This window comes from Gracilinanus agilis, chromosome 2 (assembly GCF_016433145.1).
Source record: "Gracilinanus agilis isolate LMUSP501 chromosome 2, AgileGrace, whole genome shotgun sequence".
Classification (NCBI taxonomy): Eukaryota; Metazoa; Chordata; class Mammalia; order Didelphimorphia; family Didelphidae; genus Gracilinanus; species Gracilinanus agilis.
In genome coordinates this window covers 19,375,214-19,391,292 of record NC_058131.1, presented here as the reverse complement: position 1 = coordinate 19,391,292, position 16,079 = coordinate 19,375,214, and positions in this window count along the sequence as shown.

The following is a 16,079-nucleotide window of genomic DNA, read 5'->3' as shown; positions in this document are numbered from 1 at the left end:
TAAGTCAATTGTCATCAAAAGGATAGAATAAGCACAGTTAATAGTCACTATACAGAGTGAGAAAGAAACATCATTCCTGTCCTAAAAAAACATCAAACATAAAATAGTTTTCCTTGTGACAAAATTGGGACATTAATGCATTGCTGGTGGAGTTGTGAATTGATCAAACCATTCCGGATGGCAATTTGGAACTATACACAAAGGACTTTAAAAGACTGCCTGCCCTTTGATACAGCCATACCACTGCTGGGTTTGTACGCCAAGGAGATAATAAGGAAAAAGACTTGTGCAAAAATATTTATAGCCACACTCCTTGTGGTGGCAAAAATTGGAAAATGAGGGGATGCCCTTCAATTTGGGGATGGCTGAACAAATTATGGTATCTGTTGGTGATGGAATACTATTGTGCTCAAAGGAATAATGAACTGGAGGAATTCCATGTGAACTGAAATGACCTCCAAGAAGTGATACAGAGCCAGGAGAACATTGTACACAGAGATTGATACACTGTGATACAATCCAATGTAATGGACTTCTCTACTAGCAGCAATGCAATGATCCAGGACAATTCTGAGGACTTATGAGAAAGAACTCTATCCACATTTAGAGGAAGAACCATGGGAGGAGAAACACAGAAGAAAAACAATTGCTTAATCACATGGGTTGATGGGGATATTATTGGAGATGTAGGCACTAAAAGATTATCCTAATGCAAATATCAATAATATGGAAATAGGTCTTAATGACACATGTAAAACCCAATGGAATTGTGCATGGGCTACAGGAGAGGGTTGGGGGGAGGGGAGGGAAAGATCATGAATCTTGTAACCATGGAAAAATATTCTAAATTAATTAATTAAATTAAAAATTCTATCAAGAAAACAAACAAATACATAAATGAAATAAGTTTCCCTGAAAACAAAACACACTTGCAATGGTGCAAACAGGTAGATAAATGAAAGAACAAACAGTTTAAAAAATGAGCATTCCATACTTCAAAACCACTCTATGATATCAACTATTTCTTCTTCTTTTTCTCCAATCTTTGAGGAATAGATGGCCATTCTTCTTGCCAAGACTAACCCCTCTGTTGGTATGTCTATCCTAGGTCTCACCTCTGCCCACCACCACTCTAGGTTCCTTATAGGGCTTGCCCTATCAACTTCTATTGGTTTCTTCCCCATTGTCTACAGACACACCCAGATTGCCTAGAGCTTCAAAATCCTTTACTTGACCCTCCTGTCTCCATAAACTATCATGCTGTATTTTATTTCCTTTTCACTGCCAAGATCCTAGAAAGTATCAGCTTCACTAATTTCCTCCCCTTTCTCATTATCCATTCATGCATCAAAATTTTGCAATTCAAGTGACTCCATAATGTTATTGAACGTGTTCTTTATATGCTTACTAAAGTTTCATATCAGTAAAACCAGATGATCTTTTCTCACCTTTGTATCTTCCTTAATCTTTCTATGCCTTTTGACTCTATTAATCATCTTCCCTTCCTAGATACCCTCTCTTCCCTTATCTTCTATGATAGCATTCTGCCTACTTTTTGGGTCACTCCTCCTCAGTCTCCTTTCCTGCATCATCATCCATCCTTTGTCAACCTCACAACCCTCCTTCCCTTATCATTAGTATTATGCAAGGCTCTGTTATTATCCCTCTTCTCTATTCCCTCTATATGTTCTTCTTTGGAGATATCTGCTGCCATATGTTTAATGATCATTTCTCTAGAGAGGCCTCCAAAATCTATATTTTCAGCTCTCATCACTTTGATGGATTCCAAGTCTTGCATCCATCCATTGGAAAACTAACCTGGATTTCTCATGGATTTGTCAGCATGTTCAAAACAGAACTGATTTACCTTTCCCCTTAATTCCTGTCTTCCCTAAGAAAGAAAGAACCATTTTCACCTTCGAAATGTTCTATTTCTTTTTGAGGACATCATTGTAATCTCAGGCATGTAGTTTCTTTACCTCAATATGATCCTTGTCTAAGCCTCTACCTCCCCATGCAGTCAGTTTTCAAGTCTTCTCAAATATATTGCCTTTCTTCAACCCATAAGCCATTACCTTAACTTGGTAGCTCTACTTTTTTCTTGTAATATTTTCCTAATTGATTTCTCCTCTTAGATTCTCTTCTTTCTCCCATCCATCTTCCACAGAGTGGTCAAATCAATAATCCAAAGACTTGTGTCTGAAACAGGTCATCCTCCTGCCCCCAAACCTAAAGCAACTCCCTCTTGCCACCAAGATAAAATCTGAACTCCTTGCCCTGATATTTAAGCCACTTTCTAGTTCTTGTGGCCTCAATTTCCTCATGTATAACATGAAGGGGTTGACTTTATCTCTAAGTTTCCTTCCAGCATATCACAAGCAGGCAACACTACATAAATGTGATATTACTATTATTAGAGGAGAAAGATACTTAGCTCCAGTCAAAATAAAGAAGATGCCCAGGCCTTTCAGAAGACTCACTGTTTCCCCACCCCAGCTAACAAATGGTCTATCTTTCTTGTGAAAGGAAATAAGGTACAAAAGAATTTAAAAACAGAAGGAGAAAGTTTGTTTTACACTTTTAAAGACTTTGGAGTTGTATCTCGAGAAATTTAGGGGCCATTTAGTGGCATCTCCCATTATTTATGGTGTCTCTCCCAGAATGAAATATCCTCAGCATTAATCCCATCTGGAAATACAGGGCCTGCCTATGTCTGGTGCCTCCAGAAACTCAGAACACAAAGCACCAACCACAGGAAAAATATATGGACAAACATAAATATAATATTTTCCCTTCTTTTGGATGCATCCATGCAGTATCAGGGCTGATAAATCTGGGTTACAACTCTACTGCCATCCAGTGATGGAATGATTTCTAGTGAAGATATCCTAAAATGAAGGACCTAGAATCCACAAAGTCAGAGGTGTCTCAAAAAGGAAACCAATATATAGGTACCAGGTTCCCCTGCTCACAGGAAATGTGACCCTCCTGACACACTTTCTGGCATGCTGCCACACTGCAGATTGCAGGTAGCCCTCAGACCCTCTTTGGCTAAGAAAATATTTCTGAGCAATCTGACTTGATGATGAGTGAGTTGCTGCCTGGATCCTCTGGATGGAAAAAGGTCCAGACTCACTCTTCATTCACTACCACAGGACTGGTTCACTACCACAATAGCAATAATCCTCCAGGGATGATGGCAGGAGAAGATAATTTGGAGAGGAAGGCATTATTAGCAGCTGGAGAATCAAGAAAGACTTCATATATAAAAAGTGTTGCCTTGAAGGAAGCTGCAGATTCTTAAGAGGCAAAGGTGAAGAGTGTCTGACCTCAAAGAGCTTATAGTCTATTAAAATCGCTACTAAATAACAATAATTATGTCTGCCAAAAAGAAAGAGCACTTCAAAGTTTTTTAAAGCACCGTATACATATTATCACATTTGATGCTCACACCTACCCTCACAAAGAATGATTTAGAAGGACTATTCTTACCACCTCTGTTTTAAAGATAAGGAAACTCAAAAAAAAATATGGCATGACTTGCCCAGCACATCACATGGCTAGTAAACATCAGAGGTAAGTTCCAAACTAAGGGGAAGCAGGGAAATTTTGTGTGTATTAATTTAAACTGTGGTCATTTTACCCATGTAGTATTTGAGGGCTTTGATATTATCTGGGCAGCTATCCTTCTGCACAGTCATTCACATTCAAGCTGCCCCTACATTCCAATAACTGGCTGATCCATTACAAGACCCAGAGAGAAGCAACAGCCTCAGTTCTTGCCCAAGAAAGACACAAGGGACTATGGCTAGACTGGACACATCTTGGCAGTTGTTTAAAAGATAATTGCTCTCTGCAAGACATTGCTCAGAAAATTATCTGCTGTGTCTTGACTTCTAATCCACATGATAAAACTAATGTGAACTTAGCTTTCTTCCTGCAAACATATCTTTTCTTATATTGATTATTTTGTTAGTTTTGATATTCTTTTTTTAATCTTTACTTTCTATCTTAGAATTGATCGTACCAGTTCCAAGACAGAAGAGCAACAAAGGCTAGGCAATTGTGATCGAGTGACTTGCCTAGCATCATACAGCTAGGAAGTGTCTGAGGTCAGATTTGAACCCAGGAAATGCCATCTCTAGACCTGGTATTCTATCCACTGAGCCACCTAGCTGCCTAAGGTATTCAAACTCTTTAAGATTCAATAATCCCAGAAAAACACGTATTACATTTAAGCTGGTTGAAAGCAGAAACATTTGTACATATCCTCAGGCTCAATGATTTCCACTCCTAGGTTTGTACTACAAAGAATTAAAAGGAAGGAAAATACCTATATTCACCCATTTTTATTGCTCCATTATTTATTGAAATGAAGAAAAGAAACTGAAGTGGTACCCCTCATTTGGAGAATAGTTGAACTAATTATGCTATGTAAGTATAATGGAATATTATTGAGCTGAAAGAAATGAAGGAAGGGATGGATTCAGAGAAACCAGATGCAGCATGAAGTGAGTAGAACCAGAGCATATTATATGCAATGACTACATTATAAAGCAGAGCTTTATAACCTTTTTTTCTGTTATCAAATATTTTGATAATCGGGTGAGGTCTATGAATGGATATCTTTGTGGAATCCCTACAGTCAGAATCAAAGGAAATGGTAAATTTAAGAAAAAGGTTAATAAAAATAAAGAGGCAATTTTTGTCCTAACCAAAATCATAAGCCCCCTGAAATCTGTCCATGGATTTTAGATTACGAAGCCTGATAGAAAAAAAAAAAACAACTCTGAAAGACTTGAGAACTCTAATGAATGCAATGACCCACCAAGACTAGAAAAGGCCAATGAGGAAGCCTCCTGTCAGAAAATGAATGGACTCAACAAAAGGAATAAGACCAATCAATCAAAAGTCATAAGCATGGATTACTAACAAAGAAGAGTTACCTGGGACAGGAAGAGAATCACTCTTGTTTTATAGCACCACTGCTTGTGCTTATCCGGTGTAATTACAAATTTTGGATCAGCCCCAACTGATCTTTACAGGGACTACAAAGAGTTTCAGCCCACCAGAGGCACATAACCTTAATGCCAAAGCCCACTGGCATGAGGCTCTCTCCTCATTGGTGGAAATCTATGTTCTGAGCCTGCATGAGCAGTGGAAGTTACCCAGAAGAGAGACAGAAGAGCTCTTGAGTATCTTTAGGCTCTTTGGGCTTGGCATTTACTTTGGGTCCTTCTGGCTTCCAGATCCAAGAAAGAAGATGAAAGATGCCAGCTTCATTTCAGGTTGCTAAAGGAAAAAGCTGATGAGGGGAGCCTGAATCTTCCATTATGTCCCTATCCATAGCTTGCTACACTAGAGCCGTGAAGAGTTTACCCTTGAGTAAGATCTAGGACTCTTTCAGTTGAGCTGAGTTACCCCATCCTCAAGGAGAGAGCTTATTCACTCTGTAATGTCTAGCACATATTCTCCTATGCATACTTTCTCTGATTTCTGTTTAGTTAACACCTGGGATAAATGGGGTTTGCTACTAAAAAAATGCTTATTGAAAGAATAGAACTGAAGAGCAATAGAGATTTGAAAATCGACTGTGGCATCCCGAAATTGGTATTTCAGTGATACCAGCATTCCCTCTGAGACTTGAGAGAGCCTTGGAGTATTTTAGTCTCTGAATTGACAGGTATCTTGAATCACACCTAGGAGCTCGGCAATGAGCACACATAGTTCAGAAGAGGGAAAATTGAGAGGAAGGAGCAAAGACGACATGAGGCAAGCAGCAGCAGCAGTGGGGAAAACAACCTCTCCAGCCCCTTCTGGCTCTTAATAAGCATAGCTGGAAATAATTAATGTTGAAGCAGCAACAGACGAAAGGAGAAATTAAAAGGAGGGCTGAATTGCCACTGACAAAGGACAGACGGAAGAAGACAGATCAAGCTAGATATTCAATTAGCTAGGTGGTACAGTCGATAGATCTCTGAGAAGACCTGAGTTCAAATCTATCCTGAGATATTTGTTAGCTGTGTGACCCTGGAGTTTTCCAAAAGGACTAGCACTTGGTATGAGAGCTTGCTGAGCCCTTTTCAGGACTGCTCATTCATTGTAAATACTGTAAACACTGGTACTCATCTCTTACCTATGGCTCCAAGAAGCTGTAGCACGCCCAATGGCCACACACTGGTAAACCATCTCAGCAGATGAGTTGAACAATGTTGAAGGTAACCAATGGGTCACAAACCAGTTGGAGAGTTAGAGGTGTCTACCCCAAGCATGTGAAGACTCACCCTAGTAGAATATGTAGATGAGAACAATTTGTTCCAAAGGCCGTGAAGGTGGCTAAAGCAAGCACTGTGGAGTGTCTAGAGCTTGGTTACACATCAGAGATGCCAAGACTCCACCCTAGGCCAGTCATCCTGGCTTTTTCTTGCTACTGGACTTGGATAACTATGGAAGAAAGAGGTAGGCTAATGACTTTGCTCATCTCTGCCTTGCTTAAATTCAGTTCATTAGCCTATGATGTCATTGGTCTTCCTGGAAAATGAAGGACAAGCAACAACAAAGATGACCTTGGGCAAGTCATTTAACCTCTGTCTGCCTCAGTTTCCTCATCAGTAAAGTGGAGATAATAATAGCCCTCTTTTTTCTGAGAGTTATCATCAAATGAGGTATTTGTAAAGCATTTAGTGTAGTACTTGGCACATAGTAAATGGTTAATAAATGTTCATTTCTTTCCATCCCTTTAGTCAAATGAAATTCTCATTTTAATATGGTATAACAAATCAAACTAAAAGGAAGCATTTTTCATGATGTAATTAGCAGCAGCTTGGCAGCCTGGTAGAGGAGAGATTTCTTTAACATGGGGCCTGTGTTCTTGTTCCAGAATCAACAATATTTCTTCCTTTAGAAACAACAAAAGTAAAAGAAAAATTGGAGGATTTTATTAGACATAAAAATTTGTTGAGTCAACAGTGGACCATAGCAGCCAAAAAAATAATAAATGGATCTTTGGCTCTCTTAAGAAAAATCTAATGTCCAGGACTAGGGATGTAGTGCTCCTGCTTTGCTCTCCCATGGTCTGGCCACCTCCAGAGTCTGTTGGTCCATTTTGGGAACCATATTCTAAGGAAGAAGACTGATTAGACAGAATCTGGGGAGGGCCAACAGGATGGGTGGCAAAAAAAATGCTTTCCTTCCATGCCATAGGAGGAAAGATTGAAAGAACAGTAGTTATTTGGTCTGAGGAAAAAATAACATTGTAAGGACATGATAGCTGTCTTCTTATATTTAAATAGCTGTCAGGTAGAAGAGGCATTTTCAGCCCATTAGTGTAAGCCTCGGGGCATATCAAACTTCTCTTGGATTGTTGCTCAACTCCTTGCTTTCTACGATTTCCTTGACTCATTTAGTCTCATCTTAATGTTGTCCTGGATTCCATTTCTGCTCTTGGTTGCTATGATCATAGCTTTAGAGCCAGAAAGGACCCTAGAAGTCATGGAGTTCACTCACCCCTCATTTTACAAATGAGGAAATTAAGGCTGTGACCAGTTAAGTGATCTGTCCAGAGTCACCCAGCTAATGTCTCAGAAAGGATTTGAACCCAAGTTTTCCTGACAATATGTCCAGTCTTCTATATCACCACAATGGTTCCTATAACTTGAGCATGTGGCCCATCTGCTTTAATGGTCCTCTTCTGAATCCCTTCCAAGGCACTCTTTTTTCAAAAATTTATTTATGTATCAACACACTCTTTTTCAAGAATCTTCTCTCAGATTCTCTGATGGATTGATTCACAGTCTCTCATACTTTCTCTCCTAGCTCTGTTTGACACCCCTTCACTCTCCCCAACCCCAGAAATGCAACACCTAACTGCCCTGGGATCCTGGCATCTTGCAGCGATTCTGCAGGCAGATTAGGTACATCACCTGCCAGATGTTCTCTAGGTAAGGTACTTTGTATGTGAGCAGTTTGGTTGGTTGTTTGTTTTTAAAGACAGAAAATGAAGTTTTGCATAAGGAAAAAGCATTAAATCAACTTGTGAAAGATGTAAGGAACTGCCCTTTCATATGTGAATAGTTTGATTGTGAAGAAGGCCAGAAAAATAACATTTGTATATGAAAAACTGATAAAAATTCAAGTGTGAAGAAACAGTTTTCAGATAAAATGTGACAGACACAGATTGCTAGCATGACCAAATAGAAAACCAAGAGAATTTGTTTGAGGACAGAAATGACTGAGGCTTCAGGGTATTGTGCTTCCTTGGCTCATTTGCATATGACTCTTTAGAAATTGAGAAGTTAGAACTCTCGAGGTGGTAAATCAAAGAACTGGAGACAGTGTGGTGATTAAATAAGGACTTCTGGTTTCATAACTAACAAAAGGCTAGATTTCATGAGTTTTATCTCATAAGAGAAAGGAGTCACTGAGCACTAAGAGGCTTTGATTTAATCCATTGGGAGCCTGAAGAACCAGGTGGGGTGTTGAATAAACCAAAAAAAAAAAAAATGGCAGGATCAGCTAGAAGGAACTGAATTGAGAAAATGGTAGAAGGTAATTAATACAGGAGGAATGTCAGGCTTTTGCTGCTATGCTGGGAGTTTTTGTTTGGCTTAAGAAAGGCTAAAGCTCATTGGAAGAGAGCTAAATCCTATTTATCACCCTTACCTACAGCCACAGATAAGTGAGAGAGGTGCTCTCTACTGCCATCCTTTGATAGGGAGAAACAGGGTTTCTGCTTTTGGAAAAGACTTAAAGCTGATTGGACAATGTAGAATGAAACAATGAATAAATAGCTACCTTTGTCTAAATTGTCCAAAGGGCCAGAGTGGAGTTTTTTGCTGGGAGCTTTATTTTTTTTTTTAATCCTTACCTTTTATCTTAGTATCAGTTCTAAGAAAGAACCATGACAAGGGATTAAGTGACTTATCCAAGATCACACAGCTAGAAAGTGTCTAGGGCCAGATTTGAACATACGTCCTCCCAACTCTAAACCTGGCATTCTATATTTTCTACTATGTAGCTGCCTCTGAGAACTCTCTTTCTCTGTAATCTAATCTTGAGTGTTAATTAGATGGCACAGAATCCTGTTGGGTAGAGAACTGGCTGGGCTTATCTGTATTGCCCAGAGAACCAACCTGAAGAGCTTTATATTCCTGGCTCATGGGAACTGTTTGTCAATATAATATCATAACCCTCAGTACCCTCTTAAGGATGATAGTAAATTAAAAGCACTTAATCCTGTTTTATCAACTTGAGGAGGAGAAGATAAGCAAAATTTCCCAGCAGGAGATTGGTAAGGACCTGAAGGGAAATGGGTGACAGAGAAGCAGCTTAATGTAGTACAACTGTCCTCGGAGAGTTCAAGCCCTACAATCCAAAGATGTGAGATGACCTGAGCACATAGATTATCCTCAATCATGCATCTGCATGTTATGTTTTTCTGTAAATATGTTCATTCTTCTCAACAAATACTCTGTACATTTTGGGAATGCTGGAACCAGAGCTCATGGATTAACAGTGATATATATGCATTTGTTTTATATTGAGTAACTGTACCGTAGCAATTATTCTTGTGTTTGCTTTAAGTTTAAGCAAATTTCTTACATTTAAAAGTTAATAGTATAATTATTAAGACTGAGTCTGTGTAGATTGGAATCTCATCAGGGTAAGGAGGGTAACCCTCTCTCAAGAGCTATACTTATATGGGTCCACAAATCATGCACAAGTAGCTTACTCCATCTATCAACAAAGTTGACCCTGAATCTTTGTTTATCTTATGCTGCCAGAAATTTTTGACAAGAAGATCAGAAGTCCCTTTTTTTTGGTTTACTATAAAGAACACTGAATTTAGGGCTCAAAGAACTGCTGATACTTATTGGCAGGGGACCTAAGCAAATCATTAAGTCCTTCTAGTCTTCAACTTCCACATCTTTAAAGTGATGATAGACATACTTTTCATTGCTTGTCTCTCAGTCTTGTTATGGGGATAGCAATTTGGAACCTTGAAATGCTCTAGAAATGTGTCATTATTAATGTTACTGTTGTTACCATTATTTTAGAGTTGTGAAGAAAGTTCTTTGTACATTGAAAAGTTCTATCTAAATATGAACTACTAGTGTTACTTTTTTGAATGCCTAACAGGATTGTTTATTAGGTCAAAGTTGTAAGGCTATTAGAGATCTCAGAGGTGATCTAATAAAATTCTCTTATTTTACTGATATGGAAACTGAGGCCCAGAGGGTTAGATATTTTGCTCATAGTAACACAAATAGCAAGAGGAAGCAGGAGGTTTTCTGGCTCCAGTGCCCATGTTCTTCGCATTGTGCTACCTGTTTCTTTAAACAGCTATAACTCATATAATGCTTTAGTCCTTGTAGACTTGAAATTGAGGATTACCCAAAGGCTAGCAGAGTGATACATGGTGGATATGAATAGGCTGCAAGATTGCAAATAAAAAATTACCCAGGAGACACAGTAAACAAAAGTGTCGACCAAAAAAGTGAGCAAAAAAGGATCATAAATATAGAGCTGGAAGGGCCCTTATACACCATTGAGTCTGGCCCACTCATTTTAAAGATAAAATAACTGAAGCACAAAGTGATTAAGTTGCTTTCCCCAAGGTCATATAGTTAATAAATGTCTGAGAAGAGATTCAATCCCAGGTCTTATTGACTCTAACTCTAGCACTCTATACACTATACCTGTGATGGCAAACCTATGGCATACATGCCAAAGATGACACTCAGAGACCTCTCTGGACACAGATGCTTTCACCCACCAGGGTTAGTTACTAGAAAGGAAGAGGGACTTGGATGAAGCTGCTCCCTTCCCTTTCTCCACTGCACCTTCCTGCCCCTCTGCCCAGTAGCCCAATGGAAGCACTTACTCCCTCTCCTGAGTGGGCACTTGGGTCATGCCCCTCCCCCTCTCCACACAGCCTCTTATCACCTGCCCCTCTGCCCAGCAGCCCAGTGGAAGAGTTTACTACCTCCCCTGAGTAGATGCCTGGGCCACTCCCTCCCTTTCTTCCACCCAGGTCTGAGGTAAGGGTGGAGGGGCACAGAGGGAGCACTTGGTCTCTGGGGGTGGTGGGGCATGCCACAGGGTGTCTATTAGATTCTAAAAGGTTTGCCATCACTGCAATACACCAACATGGGCCAGTTACATGTCAAAACTGAAAGATAATTGGTAGATATCCCAAGTGTTCCACTTGTGTCTTTCAGGTAATGTCTGGAGAGATAAAGGAAGTTCCCTGCCACATTGGGTGAATTTCCATTATGGGAAGATATAAACAATTGTTGCATAAGGTAGGCAGACCTGTATGTGTTGTGTGTGACCTGCATCTTCGGAGAGAATAATCAGGTTCATGAGAAGAGAAACCCTTTGGAAAACTGGTCTATAATCTCCCACCAGTGCTGAATTTTCTACTTACACAGTAAACCCATCAGGAAAGTTGCATGACTGACAGGCACACCACCTACAATAAGGCAAACTTTCCAACAATATCAGAAATGCTGTAGTGAGACCTTTTGGCCCCTCAACAGAAGGGAAAGCTTCCTTCCTGCCCCTTCCCTGGTCCTAGTTTGCAACCTGAAGCAGCCTGCCCTTATCAGTGTTTGCCTGACTGCAGACACTGCTGGATTCTCCACTATCCAGCCTATGCAAGCCCTCACCTGAGACAAACTTCTGTTGCTGCTGCCAGAAGGGACACAGCAAGGACCAGGACATTTGAACTCTTCAGACAAATTGCTGTCAAAGACAAGAGGATTAGTATGCAAAACTCCTTCCAGTTGGTATAAAGGAGGGGAAAGGTTGAGCTGGGCTCTGCTCCTCCAGCAAACAAGCATGGGAGGGAATAGACCTTTCCAGCCCTACAAGGGAGCACAGAGATATTAGTTCTCTTGATGAGAGAAAACAGTATAGCACAAGGGAATGAGTACTGGCTTTGCAGCATGAAGATCTGGGTTCAAATGCTCTCTCTGCCCCCTCACTACCTATGAACCCTTGGACCTTTCTGAGCCTCAGTTTCTTCTTTAGTCAAATGGGGATGGGGAACTGGACTTCATGATTTCTGAAGTCCCTTTCAGTTGTATATCTATAGTCTTATGATTCTAGTTAGCAACTCCTTGTAGAATAGCTTGGTATAGTAGAAAGAGAAATGAATTTTAAGACAGAGAGCTGAGGTTAAAAATCTCATACATAATAGTTCCCAGCTGGTGACCTTGTTGAAGGCACCTTGCTTCTTTGGGTCTTAGTTTCCCCTTATGTAAAGTAAGGTCTTTTTTAGGTTAAAGGTTCTACATCCCTATAATGGACCCTCTCAGCAGAAGCTGGGAATGAATGGACACTTCAGTATCCGTCTTATGCTTACCACTCCTTGTTTTAAAGAGGCAACAAACATTTTTTGAACTCTGGCTTTGTGCAGACACAAAGACAAGAAATAAAAAGCTTTGAAGAGCTTCCATTTTAGCAGAGAAGCTAAGCTCAGGTGCACAAGTAGGTACAATAATAATCAGGAAGGTACAAAGGTATAGATCAGTAGCAGAGACCCAGGAGTGTTCAGTGCAGACACAGGTACTTAATAAAATGTTTTCTGATGAATAGATAAATAGAAGCACTCCCAGAGTGTTACCTGAATTTCAAGACAGGAGAAATAAGAGAGAATACATTGACTGGGGAGGTTCTAGGAAAACTTCATGGATAAAGTTGCAGAATCTAAAATGGGCTTTGAAAAATGGGAAAGACATTTGAACTACAATCTCCAAGAATTGATGCAGAGTGGCAGGGGCAGAACCAGGATAATCTAAGATACAGAGACAGATACACTGTGGCACAAGCAAATGTAATGGACTTCTCTACTAGCAGCAATGCAATAATCCAGGACAATTCCAAGGGACTTATGAGAAAGAATGTATCCACATTCAGAGAAAGAACTGTGGGAGCAGAAACACAGAAGAAAAACAACTGCTTGATCACATGGGTCAATGAGGATGTGATTGGGGATGTAGACTCTAAAGATCACCCTAGTACAAATATCAATAATATGGAAATAGGTCTTGATCAGTGATACATGTAAAACCCAGTGGAATTGTGCATTGGCTATAGGAGGGGGTGGGAGGAGAGGAGGGAAAGAACAGAATCATGTAACCATGGAAAATTTTTCTTAATTAATTAATTTTTAAAAAAGAAATAAAAAATGGGAAAGACTTCAAGTTAAAAAGTAATGGGAAGAGGGGGCAGCTGGGTAGCTCAGTGGCTTGAGAGCCAGGCCTAGAGACGGGAGGTCCTAGGTTCAAATCTGGCCTCAGACACTTCCCAGCTGTGTGACCCTGGGCAAGTCACTTGACCCTCATTGCCTACCCTTACCACTCTTCTGCCTTGGAGTCAATACACAGTATTGACTCTAAGATGGAAGGTAAGGGTTTTAAAAAAAAAAAAAAAAAAAAAAAAAAAAAAAAAAAAGTAATGGGAAGAGGGGTTCCGGGTTAAGATGGCAGCAGAGTAAGAAGCAGCTCTTAACCCTCTTAACCTCTCCTGACTGAAACACACAAGACTCCTCAAGGGGACATAAAAACAAGTCCAGACGAACAGAGGAACCCCACAACAGGGCACAGCGTGGAAGGTACGTGGAATCAAGGCATTTCCATGCTATAAAGGGGTGAAACAGCTCTCACTAAATCGCGGGCTGAGCAACCACCCCACCCCCACCCCCTCCACACACAACACCTATAGCACTGAAGCCAGCTAAAAAGAAATAGAACAAGTTTGGGGCACCCATCGAGTCATTGGCAGCTCCGGGGTCTGTTCCTGAGAGCAGCAAGATTTAGGACCCCAAAAAGCAAACGAACGCACGCAAAATTTGAGCGCGGGAGCAGGGCTCTGAGAGCGGACGCAGGGCGAAGAACGCGGGCTCAGAGCGCAGGCACTGGAGGAGGCGTGGGTGGAGGCAGACACAGACAGGAGCTAAAACTCTGAAACCCTGAGTGGGGAACCAGTGCAGACAGGTATACGACGGTGGAAGCAGCGCCCTGAGACTTGTAAAGAAACCTCTGGCAGAGGATCAAGCAAGGGGGTCCACCAAGGGGCTTGACCTTGGAAAAAACCAGAACTCAGACCTCAGGAGCCAAAAGACCGTGGACAGACCCTGAGCTCGAGGATAAACCTGAGAAGCTGCTGGGCTAAAGATGGCTACCCAGTCTCAGGAAGTTCAGAAGAGAAAGATTAACAACAAGAAAAAGAAGTCTTTAACATTTGACAACTTTTACACAGAGAAAATCCAGACAACCGAGCAAACAGAGGAGGAGAACAAACAAGCATCCGGACCCTCCTCAAATAAGGAAAACTCCTCACAAGCTATGGAAGAGTTCAAAACTGAGATGTTTGAGGAAAATGGAAGAGATATGGCAAGAAAATAACTGTTTAAAAGGTAGAATCTTGCAAATGGAAAGTGAGGCTCAGAAACCAAATGAACTGATAAGCAAATTGAACACCAGAAATGTCCAGATTGAAAAGGAATACCAGAAGATTATGGCCAAAAACCAGAAGATCATAGCCAAAAAGCAGAAAATTATAGCCGAAAACCAGAAGATTACAGCCAAAAACCAGATTACAGCCAAAAATCAAAAGATCATAGCCGAAAACCAAAAGATTATAGCCGAAAACCAATCCCTAAAGGCTAGAATTGAGCAAGTAGAAGCTAATGATCTCTCAAGACAACAAGAACAAATAAAACAAAGTCAAAAGACTGAAAAAATAGAAGGAAACATGAAATACCTCAATGAGAGAGTGACAGACCAAGAAAAATTTGCCTTTTTAAGGGCCTCAGTGATATCTAATTATCTGTATTCCTATGTAGAGAAATGTTATGTATAATTCTCTGTAGTGAACTCTATTCACTATCATAATATTCACTATTATAGTAATCAGAAGAATAATTCACAGGGTGAGGGTGGAACACTAAATAATCTAAGATGACATGAGGGATGGGAAAGAGGGGGTGAATAGCAGGGGACACCAAGAGAAACTTGAGTGAATAAGAAAATAGGATATTCTATTACACAAAAAGAGGGCATGGGAGGGAGAGGGGACAAATACTATTATAAGAAGGAGAGGAAGAGAGCATTAAGAGGTAATAATCAAACCTTACTCTTAGTGTAATCAACCCCGAGAGGGAAGAGTAGCTATACTATCCATTGGGACATAAAACTCTTATCTAACCCTTCTGAGAAAGTTAGAAGGGATAAACCAAGGGGAGCAGGGGAGTGGGGAGGTCGAAAAAAGGGAGGGGAGAAGGGGGAGGGAATTCATAAGGCCTTTAAAAACAAAAAGAGGGGGAAAAATAAGGGAGGGGGTAGAAAGGGAAGTCAATCAAGGGAGGGGATAAGGGATAGCGGCTCAATAGCAAACCACTGGTTTAAAAGGAAAAAGTATAAGGAAAAAGGGGGTAGGAATGGGGGAGGATTCAAAAATGTCAGCAAATGTACAACTGATGATTATAACTCTGAATGTGATTGGGATGAACTCACTCATAAAACGGAAGCAAATAGCAGAGTGGATTAGAAACCAAAATCCCACCATTATGTTGTCTACAAGAAACACATATGAGGCAGGTGGACATACACAAGTTTAAGGTTCAGGGTTTCAGCAAAATCTTTTGGGCGTCAAATGAGAAAAAGAAGGCAGGAGTGGCTATTATGATTTCTGACAAAGCCAAAGTAAAAATAGGTATGATTAAAAAAGACAGGGAAGGTCATTACATCCTGATTAAAGGCAGTATAAACAATGAGGAAATAACACTGCTCAATATGTATGCACCAAGTGGCATAGCACCCAAATTCATAAAGGAGAAACTGGCAGAGCTCAAGAAGGAAATAGATAGTAAAACCATACTAGTGGGAGATCTAAATATTCCTCTGTCAGATCTAGATAAATCAAACCGAAAAATAAATAAGAAAGAGGTAAGAGAGGTGAATGAAGTCCTAGAAAAATTAGATCTAATTGATATGTGGAGAAAAATAAATAGGGACAAAAAGGAATACACCTTCTTTTCAGCTGCACATGGTACATTCACAAAGATTGACCAT